Genomic DNA, 12088 nt, shown 5'->3' with positions numbered 1-12088 from the left:
ATACTGTGATGAAATCACTAAAAGAGCAATAAACGATAGAATCCTAAGAGACTCCGTAACCGATTTCATCCGAGGCTTAAAAACCGAAATAGGACAAATATTACTCACCAATCCACCATACAATATCATCGAAGCCGAAGAGAGAGCCGCCGACGTCGAGCGATACTTCAGGGAAGATCGAAATCGACGATCAACAAACAATAAACCAGGCCTACGAATTAACGCCATAAGAGGAAGACTACCCACAGTGGTTCTACGATCCGACGGACGACGACATAAATTCCTCGTTGATAGCGGAGCAGAAATTAGCATACTCAAACGAAGATGTGTATTATGACCAACAACAGTAAAAGAACAAAATTTCTCCATGGGACACTCTAGATTTAAGACTAATGAACACGCCTTGATAAAATTATTTGGTAAGGTTGTAGAATTCTTTGTAGTAGACGATAACTTTCCAATTATAGAGGACGGCATACTCGGTTTCCCAGCCCTAGCTAGATTCGAATTTGAACTGTCAAATCAGCAATCAAAACTCGACCCAATGACCGTGCCTGGTCTGACCTGTTAGAAGCAGTCGAATCCGATCCATGGGGAAGGCCATATAGAACGGTGACCCGAGAACTTCGCACGAAGGGCCCCCTGGCAACGGGGGAGATGGAAACGGCGCTGCTGGCCGTTCAACGCGTTCAACACAATGCCGTGGGGCAGGATAGTGGAGGCTCTGGAATACTTTGTGGTTCCCAGCTACCTCGCTCGGCTGATCCGCGCCTATCTCGACGACAGGTGAGTATATTACGCCAGCAGGGAGGAGGAGGAAAGGCGGCCCGTCGAGAGCGGCGTTCCGCAAAGCTCGGTGTTGGGACCGATCTTGTGGATCATCACGTACGATAAGGCTGCTGCCTCCGGGCGCGGGCAGTACACGTTATGGGTCTCGTCATAGGCGAGAGATTGACCTCTCGGCGATTATAAAAGCGATGCTGCGCGAGCAGCAGAAATACGAAAAAGAAAGAGAAACTCTCACCCTTGTGGGATAACGCGATGGGAGGAGGGGGGATGGCGGTCAGGCGATCCAGGGCCGCTCCACCACCGCCCCCAACGGGACGCAACTAGCAGGGGGATGGCGCCAGGGGCAATGGCCTCCACTGGTGCCAATACATTAGGATCGGCTCGATTAAGGGACGCGAAGAATGCACCGATAGTAATTCGCAAAGACGGAGACCACGGAGCAGTCTTATCATACGCGTAGGCAGGCCAACGTGGAGTTTTAGTCGGTAAAAGTTCAACACTGCTCTGCTGCTGCCCGCAGCGGCGGAATATCCATGAAGATTTCTCCACCTGCAAAAAAAGAAGGTTTAGCTTCTTACTTTTGAAAATTAGACTTTGGCAGTTGGAAACGCCGTTAGACATTTTTGCCACTATTTACATGGACTAGAATTCCTTGTTGTAACTGATTGTAATTCTTTGAAAACATCTAGTAATAAAGTAAATTTAAATGACAGAGTTTAGAGGTGGTGAGCCTACTTGCAAACTTTCAACTTGGATATTATGTATCGAGAAGGCAAACGAGTGGCTCTCGTAGATTTCTTTTTCTTTACATGGATCACCGTATAATTAACAAGATTATCGAGAAAGAAATTAAACTGGCCGAAATCTCAGAAGATTGGCTATTAGCTGAACAACGTCGCGATCCCCAAATTACAGAAATCGCCAATAAATTACAAAACGATGAGCTCGTGGAAGATAAATTAAGATCTGGTACCTTCTATCGTAAAATACAAAGAAGAGGCAGAACTCTCTGCTTGCACATTGTGCCAAGAGGTTTTAGGTGGTCCGTTATTAATCATGTGCACCAGTCAATTATGCACTTAGGTTGGGATAAAACGCTTGAGAAACTATACGAGTATTACTGGTTCGAAGGAATGGCGAAATATGTTCGTAAATTCGTAGAGAACTGTCATGCTTGTCAAGTTTCTAAGGCAAATTCAGGTAAAATACAAGCCGAATTACATCCTATACCTAGGACCAGCATACCTTGGCATACAGTTCACATAGTCATAACAGGCAAGTTAGGCGGTAAATGTCATTTGAAAGAATACGTTATTGTTTAGTTCGATGCTTTCACTAAATTTGTATAACTGCGTCATACTCGTAAAATAGATGCTCTTAGTACCATCAAAGCGCTTAAGTTTGCTATATTATTGTTCGGCAGTCCTTACTGTATAATAGCGGATCAAGGAAGATGTTTTACGGGTAAAGGGTTCCAAGAATTCTGTCAAGGTAAACATATTAAATTCCCCTTAATAGCAACCGGTGCTAATAGAGCTAATGGACAGGTAGAGCGTATTATGGGCACATTAAAAAATATGTTTACAACAATGGAAACGACCAGGCGGTCATAGCAAGATGCAATTGGCGAAATACAATTGACTTTGAATTATACCGTCAATCGCGTGACTAAAGCGAGTACGTTGGAATTACTAATAGGCAGAATAGCAAGACCCTACGGATTAGTGTTACCTAAAAATACTCAAGAAAAAGAAATAGATATCTCCAACGTAAGACGCCAGGAATTACAAGATATAGAGAATAGCGCTAAGTATGATAAACAAAGATTCGATAAAACAAAAGCCAAAGTAGTTAGATACAATCCGGGTGACTTTGGATTACGAAAAATATGAGGAAAAGAATCAAACTAAATTAGATCCAAAATTCAAGGGTCCATTTGTAATAGCAGAGGTTCTGGAGGGAGATAGGTATACTTTAAAAACATTAGCTGGTAAACGATCATACTAATACAGTCATGATAGATTGAGAAAAATGCCACATAGCTGTATTCATGCTGAATTGGATGTCTGTAGTGATAAACAGGACACTGAGCATGACGATATGAGTGCCCTGATATCGGAAAATCATTAGCACGATTGGCGGAGTGAGTTCAGATGCGTCTGTGAGCGAAAAGGTAACAAAGATCAGTGAGACCGTGTGATGTGTTCACATGCACTTCGGGGCGAAAATGTAACCAAGCTAAGTGAGGTCGTGTAATATGTTCACATACACTTCGGGACGAAAATGTACCCAAGCTCGGTGAAACCGTGGAACGAAGCTCTGCGTGGTCGTGCGATCTCGAAAAAACGAGATTCATTTGGGTACGAACTCGAGAATGGCCCATTATTTCGTTACGATCGGACTGGTAATCAACACGATGTAACTAGCACTTTGAATACTCATCACAATTTTACTGATTTTTGTTTTCTTTTATTTGTTATTAAGACAACTGATCCAAATTTTGCTTGTTGAACAGGACCCTTGGATTATTGGAACATTTAGTTGAATGGTAAATAATGAAAGTTGCATCGAGCCTAATATTAAGAAAACACAATATTTTAGATACACCCAAGGACGTGTGATTGTCAGGATGGCCGCGTCGGAGATGAAAGGACATTGGGGCCTTTCTTTTGGAATGTTTGGGATAGTTCCCCATACTTTAGTCCAGACTTTTTATTATAGTCGTACATAAACAATAAAACTGAGAAATAGCTGTTTATAAGTTAAGTCAATTATGATTATCCGAGATTTATGACAGTGGGCTTGGGCTCGAAGTGACATAATGGGTCACTGAACGTAGCCACGATCACGGGAGGGACGTGTATCTAACAGAGGTATAAAGTAATTAAATAATTTTCCTTAAAAACAGGGACTGACCCAAGGAATACGGAGAGGAGTATACAAGCGCAGTTCCACTTGCACTGAGGTGCTAGCCGATAAGTTCGACTAGCCCAGTGAACACGAACATCGAGTTCCTAATCGCAATCGTCATCCCGTTGACCGTGTATTCGTTATCGAACCTAAATTCATCGTCATAGGCATCTCGAGCACTCTATCATTGATGTCATTTGTTAATTTTTGTAATATATTCCCATAAACAAACATCATTTGGTATAAGACAATTATGGAAAACTCATAGCAAAACTCATCACACGCCCCGTTTTCCAAAGATGATCCGACATATATATATGTCGGAGATGAAAGGACACCGCCCCTCTCCTCCGCCGTTTGAATTCCTTGGAGAACCCCAAATACTGTAGCCTTTGCAAAATAGCTCAAACACAATTGTTCCAGACTTGAGATAATGAGCTTAGGCTCGAGGCGACAACTAGTCGCCTAACGTATTCGCGGTCACGGGATGAACGTTTCACTTAACAGAAGTATAAAATTCCATAGTTCTTCTTTAAAGAGTTAGCCGTACCGACACTTAACAGTAAATATTCCAACGGCCTCATGGCTCACCAAACACAGACCCCATTCTTCGGGCAAGATGATCGCCAGATATCGATGCATCATTCACAGTATATGTTCAGCTAGCCTGAGGACCCGCTACAAATCTTAGGATTTAGTTAACTAAAGTCCTTCAGATTGACAAACAGTCTTTATTCTATCAGCCCGTATATCTGTCACCTATTGCGGCAAGATACGGGAGATCTGCTTTCCTCACGTACGACGCTTCCCGCTAGGAACTCTCTCTTAAGGACGGCTAGCATTCTTTTCTAACCGTCAACATAGAAATTAACCAATTAATAGCAACGTCCAATTCCCTCACCCACCGAGCGGAGGCTTTCCTCGACGAATCCGATGATTTCGTGCCCTTAGGCACACCCCATCATAGTTTTTCTCTGCAATGCGAGTGGGGATAAAACAGGTGAATATGTGGCTGCATGGAGTACTTCAAATACTGAGACAATTGTAAGATTGAGGTTAGATTTCTGCTTATGAGGATATGCACCATCAACAAGTCAGTACACTTATTTAAAACGTAATGCACTCTGATTTAACAGTCACGTATAATCAAAATCCCCCGGTTGTGGTGTTAGGCCTCATGTGCCTGTCTATTAAGAGGATAGAGAAGGGGTTTTTAGTAAGTGGAAACGCTCAACATCTTGCCGAACCCTACATAATCCAACAGCTTTGGTTATCGGGTATGCATAAGTGCATTTTTCACTCCTCGTAAAAAAAAGGTGAATAAAGGAAAATATGTTATATACTTTCGTAAACAGAAATAAGCCACTTACGCAGCGGTTACACCTAGATCTAAAAGAATTCCGTCCCATACAGAAGTTTAATTTTCTTTCCTCTAAGAAAACAGCAAAGCTCTGTCAAATTAAATTGCATGTGAAATACACAAAAATATTTTTATTCGTGGTTTTTAGATTAGAAATTAATTAGGATGACAGCATTCCAATTATTTAAATAATTCTTTCCAATATTCTAATTTTGGCCGCTTCTGTTTAATTTCAGCATCCAATTCAACTGACGACAGTATACATTGAAATCAATTGTGCAGTTTTTTTGATAACAGCTCGAAAAGCAGGACATTTGTTATTACACTGCCGGGTTAAATTACGACGATATAAACACCGTGGCGTTAGGTTAGTTATAGTACCTGGGCATCGCGATGAGAAAGCTACGAAACATCGGCGATAGGGTTCGGGAAACCATGAAGGTCGTCACGGAATGGTGTGCGGACACGGGACTTCATCTGGCCCAAGAAAAGATAGAAATTATATTGTTGACGGGGAAGAGCGTATCGAAAATATTTAATATTGATATTGGAGGCACAGAAATATAAACTAAAAGTACAGTAAAATATTTGGGTGTATTATTGGACAACGCTAAGAGATATTCTCCTCATTTGGAGCAGGTGTGGGGCAAGGTAGAGGCGTTCGTTGATGCCATCATCGAACCTTTCTGAGCACAGTTAACCAGACCAGTGTATGCGTAAATCATATGTAAGCGGAAAACAATTCCACATCATTCAGGAATTAAAATGATACATCGAACGAAACTGGACATCATTAAGTCGGAAATTTGATAAAAAATTATTTAGATCTATACGAAATCTATACGAAAACGTTTACTGGCAGTTATAGAAGCAAAAGGCGGAGTTATAAAATATTGAAATAATATTTTTATAAACATATTCTTATTTTTAAGATATTTTATTTTCTAAATCTTTCGTTTTTCCGTATATATTGTATAATAAAACTTCTTCTTTGCATAATAAATGTATTTCAGCGCATTGAAATAATTTGCTGGTCTTATTAAACACTATAGACGACAAAAGCTACGCAAAATTGTTTCAAAAGTTAAAAAAGGGGTTACACTTATAGTGCGCTTACCGGGGTGTATCAAATTTTTGAAATGTCTCCTACATATTTCTTACAAGTTAGATATTAAAAAGTGGCAAGCCCGAAATATCGAGGAAAAGAAGATTGTAACCAAGAAGAAGGAAATCATTATTAGGAGGTTTCGATCGGAAATTGGATTGTTGACTGATGTACCTAAGCAAGTGATATATATGGCAGAAACATGAACGATGAGAAAGTATTGTCCGTAAGTTTTTCCACAATGCCACCCTAACATCAGATCTAACTGGTATTGATGTAAATATTGTAGAAAGATTTTCTATAATATTTAGGACATTATCAGTCGGACTGCAGCTTAACTCTTTAACATTTGAAACATATGCTGGCGAAACTACAGAATTATAAGTTTAATTTTTTAATTATAATAATAGGTTTAATTTTGTTCATAAGTTAAATTTCCAATTGCGATCGATCGGTTATTCAAAGATATCCAAGAATCTCGTCATAAAGAATTCAAGAGATTCGGAAAGAACTCTTTCTCAAAATATCTAGAATATATACAAAAATTTACATTCTTCGCAATTATCTCATCTGTTTCAAGTTTTAGAACATTTTCAAACACAAACTTAACCTAACATCTACAATATCGAACGATATTTCTTGTCTCCTGATAAATACTTCCAATCAAACATCAAATGAAACGAGCATTCCCACTGATAGTGATTCAAGTAGTAATTTAGAATAAAATAAGTTGGTATCTTTTAATATTAAGAATAACTCTTTAGTAACATATATTACGTTAATGTATTATGTCATTAACAATCACCGCTAATGCAGTTTTTGTCACGGCTGTGGTCTTGTTTAGAGTATCTGGATAACTGCACGAAGACACACTCAACGCCTAGAAGGTCACTTGAGTTCTGACCATACGTAAGAGTCCCACAAATTTATGATTCCAAAGGATATCGGAGGGGGATTCTTGGAAGAGGTAGGTGAGACCAGGAAGACAGATTCAATTTTAAAAATTAGAGCCAAAAGCAAAAAACCAAACACCAAACTCACTCAGTTCAGGCAATTTATCAATAGTTCACCAAATATTTCTGTCTCACTAAGTTTAATTCAGGCTGTCTCATTCAGGAGGAACACTTAGAATATTCCACAAAATAACATTGTCTAATACGCCAAAACTGGGCGGTTCTTCAGACGTTAGACGACACACATTGTACAATAATCAAGCTCAGGAGCAACTGCTTAAATCTGTCGAGCGGACCAAACTTCTGACCCCAAAATATTTTTATTATTAGTATTATTAAATTATCATAAACGAATACGTAAACATAAAATACACCTGTAACTGAAGCAATTCAAAGAGGGATAGAGACTCAATGCTGTGCGAGAGGTGTGCTTTGAGATGGTGAAACGCATACTCATGGGGAATGTTCGAGAGAGACCCAACTATGTTACGAAAGAATTGGATTACTGCCGGCATGACCGTTTGATTGTCTCCTAGGTTTATGACAGGATTTACCACCATCGGTTGTTGACGTAGGGAAATGCCCTGGGTAGAAGTTAAAAGTATGTGCTACTGCAGATTTGTTAAACTATTTCAGTGCCATCTGAGTGGCACACAGATGATCAGGGCGTTAAACACCTGATTCTAAAGGATAGCGACTGTGCTTGACCGTTGTATGAATCTGGTTTAACCGAACACATGATACGTTGCTTTATGACATTCAACATATCTAACTAGTACAATGGGGTGCATAACTTAAGCGCCATTCGCCGTTGTATGTAATTCAAAGTAATTACCATTTATATCATTAAATTACTATTGGAGAATATATAAACACAAAGTATACCATTAATTGAATTAATCCGTAGGGGGGCGAGACTCAATGCTGTGCAGGAGGTGTGTTTTGAAATGGTGAATGCTTATCCGTGGGGAATGTTCGGGAGAGTTCGAATTATGTTGGCAAAGTCTTGGATTGCTGTTTGACATTAACACCGTGTAAACTCAACCTAATCACCCTTATTATCGTAACAGAAATAAGGGGATCGATCAGTTCGTGGCGTCGATTGTTTAATCGTAACTGGAATTTACGACTTCCGTTGACGTGCCTTCTCGCGATCGCGTCTCTCCGCGAACGGCCGTAACAGTTATGTTGAAAATCAATAATTCTGATCTAAAATATGGGAAATTACTTCATAATTAAAATGATGCAATAATTTCTGCTTGGAATAACAGAAATTCTCCAAGAACTAATCGAGCGTATGGTAAATCTGCATTGTTAAAATAATTAGAAAAAAATGTGGTCATACAGATTATTAGGATCTTTTGCTATATTCCAAATGTGTTATTATTATTTTCGTTATTTGTAATGGTGCTATAGTTATGCAACAATAAAAAAGTAACAATTGAGTTTCTAGTTAAATTCTTAGTTAGAATTCGTTGCATGTACCCCAGACTTCAATGAGGCTTTTTTGAAATTCATACATCAAATCACCTTTCTATGCTTCTACACTTTAAGCATCGTCGCGTTTCCGATTAAAGAGAGAACTTTCCTGATGGAAGCATTTTTAATGTCAAGTAGCAACTATTAGCTCCTCTTCAAGGAAGTATTTCGTAAATCGAGTAAAAGAAATCTTACAAAAGTTCAGGGGAACTGGAAATGTATTAGAACAAAAAGTTTGACGAAAGTCGACTAATACTAGTTAGAAGAACGAATAAAAGTTCGAAAGACGTTGGAATCGTTTACGTTTCCGAATGTCATAGCTTCTTTACCCTAACTTTACTTTGTGTAAATCAATCTAAGGAGACGTGCTCGTGTACAGTGATCTCATCCGATTTTTAGTTGTCAATAACTACTTCCAAAGAAAGCAAAGCTGAAAATACAATATTTCTATTTTTAATTTGTTCCCCTTAACAGTCGATCCTCACATTTTGTTATACCTGTAGTCGAATATCATATATATTACATTTATATGTATATATAGGTATATATTTATATGTATATATAAGCAAAAATAAGAAGAAAAAGAAGAGAACTAAACGTTAATTAGATTACGTTGGGAAACTGTAGTACTCGCTGTAAGAGAGGAATGACTTATGCCAATATATACACTTAATAATACAACATTACACATCTCAAAGAGATGTTTATTGTAAAATCATCGTGGTAACAACTTGCAACAATTCTTTGAGCGCTCTCCGACGCAAAGATATCCCTAAATGCTTGTTAGACCCCGTTCGGCGCAACCTCACATGCACCATATTTACTGCATAAACTTCCGCAGTCTATTTAATTTGTTATAATTATTATCTTAAAAGTTGGCGTTACAATTTCTCTTTATTCCATCCTGAGTTAAATTTTTGTGTGTATAATAAAATATTGTTACGCTACTATAGGAATTAAAAATAAACTGGATTTCTACTGCTTTTCTTTCCTATAATGAATATCATTTATTCTTTTTGAAGAAGAAAGGATAAACTGTTTCTTAATATGATTTCAAACATAGTATACCTTGCTCCATATCACGTTGACGTATAGAAATATATAGCAATATAAAAAAATTGAGAGATTTTAGATAATTTTGTTCTTATGAGACTTGGTATTGTATTAACATCATGCCCAATACTGAACGCAATAGAATCTAGTTAATTAACATAAATACTAAAGTATTTATATATGAAACTAAACAAGAATGAAACTTGTCTTTTTCATTTGTAATTTATAAATAATGATTAGGAAAGATAATGAATAAATGGAATTCATCTTTTTTAAATGGAATAGCGTATCCTACAATTAAGGGCGGATAAAAGAAACGGACTTACCGTGGCAGCATAGCAAAGAATTTATGAAGTGTTGACTTGCTCAGAAATCAGTTTCCTTATATATCGCAAAATGCGTTTACCATATATTTCTGGCAATGTAGACTCCTCAAATAATTTCCTAAAACATTATAGAAAAATGAAGTAATTGTTGAAGTATAATATTAAAAGAAACAGGAATAAGGGAAGGTTTGTATGCGCGGGGATGCGGTAGTGTTCATGTACAAAAATCAAATTAGTTGATAATATAATTAAAAATGAGAAAAAAAATATCGTCCCCTTTATGTCAGGAGCACAAAAATATGAGGATTTTCATCCAATTTTTTCTGTTTGAACTGTGGTGTCTATTAAATGTCTCTCTTTCCTCTTAATTTTATGTGAAGATGATATCTATTCAGTCGATTACAAAAATGTTTGGGCACCAGCATAATTTTGTCTTTTAAGCTCTATATTTTGAGTAAGAGTGCAATTATATAGAAAAATGTATTGAAGTATGTTAGAGTATAATACAGAAAATCTATGAATCCCAAAACAATTGATTTTATATCACAAAATATTGAGGTATTTTATTACTTTGTTATAAAGTGAAAGTAATACCTACAGTATAACGCTTTAATATTTCGTTAGATACTCTTTATTTTTAATTATTTCTCTTAAACGGTTTGGTATGTATGAACTACTTTTGTGTGTGTGTGCGTGTGTCGTGCATGTGTGTGTGTAGAGAATTATACTATAAACAAAAGATGAGAGTTAGATTTCATTTGGGTCATTATACCTGTCACTATAAGGCTGCCGGCAACTAATACTGACGCATACGTTGTCACAGACGTACAATTATAGGCAAAATACACTGTAGTGGTATCGACAACTTTTTGCGAATATTTGGGAAACTATGGCCGAACGGCAATTATATATATAAGCAAAAGTTATAAAACAAGTTAATTTCAATAGCATATTCAAAAATCATCGAAATCGGTGAAGTGGAAGTCTTTGAAAGTAATTTCCGAGATATTAATAAAAATACTTCTGATAGTGTACATTGAACTTTGCCTATATAAACATTACTAATATAACCGTCTTCAGTATACTAATATAACCCTCTTAAAGCAATATTATGATACGCTAAACACTGTATGCAATGAAATAAACAAAAATGTGTACCACCTAAATCGTTATGACGTTAAATTATTTACAAATACAATGCAATACAAAAAGCAACTAATATTGGATGAAACGTGTAATTTAGTCCCTCAACGTACATTTGCGAAGCGGTTTATTTTATATTTCATTTCCGAGCTTCTTTGTTTCCACTCAGTCATGGCAGTTCAGAATTATTTCATGAAAATTTAGAGTTTTCTACATCAAATCATTTCATTTGCCAAACCTCATATATTTCTAGATTATTCACACAAAATTAGTACAGCGCGAAAACAATAAAAGGAAATAAGCGATACACTAGCCCAAACAAACAGGGACAAAGGTCAAAATAAGACATCAAAAATAGCAGTTATTATTCAAATTTGTACGAAAAGTCCTTGAGAAAGTAAATTCTTCTTTAAATGAAAAACGGTTATGTATATGAAAATCAAAAATGTAATGAAAACACAAAAAACATAAAAGAAGAAAATTGTATTTGTTATTACGACTTACTTTTACATGTAGAATAATTTCCATTCCGATTACTGTACTACCCCATCCATTCTAGTACAAATTTTTAAGTTAAAATTATTTGTACAAAACCAAAATGTATACGAATCTTTTCATTTTATAAAATTGTATGTATAAAATATTTACCTTCGCTAAATCTCTTTATATAGAAACTTTGCACATCAAGTTTCTAATCAAATTTAATTCTCCACTTAATACTCATTACCAAGCAATGCTTGGTAAATTAAATAATTATAACGTTCAGTAAATTTTTATACGATGTACACTCTACCTTGACTCGAATACGAAAGATGATTGAACAGCACCGATTTCTATAATAACAGTGAAGACAAAGGAGTGGTGCTGCTTGCTGATTGGCCACGCTTTAGAACTACAGGTGGAACATGTACACGATCATTGCGCAGAAGTTACCTTGTGGCATACTTGTAAATTCTAGATGTGATTCTTT

At 36.9% G+C, this 12088-nt stretch overlaps 1 long non-coding RNA gene across 1 annotated transcript; it reads right to left on the bottom strand.

Moving 5' to 3' along the window:
- Positions 1-1123: 1123 nt before the first annotated feature.
- Positions 1124-12064, bottom strand: LOC139995191 (uncharacterized). Its single transcript, XR_011801906.1, has 4 exons — positions 11767-12064; positions 11623-11673; positions 9976-10093; positions 1124-1338 (listed from the first exon to the last, which is right to left on the bottom strand). It is a non-coding gene; the product is annotated as an uncharacterized lncRNA (long non-coding RNA).
- Between the last annotated feature and the right edge of the window lie 24 nt (positions 12065-12088).

This window comes from Bombus fervidus, chromosome 15, assembly GCF_041682495.2.
Source record: "Bombus fervidus isolate BK054 chromosome 15, iyBomFerv1, whole genome shotgun sequence".
NCBI lineage: Eukaryota > Metazoa > Arthropoda > Insecta > Hymenoptera > Apidae > Bombus > Bombus fervidus.
The sequence above is the reverse complement of the archived record's forward strand: the minus strand, read 5'-3'. Positions and strand labels throughout refer to the sequence as shown.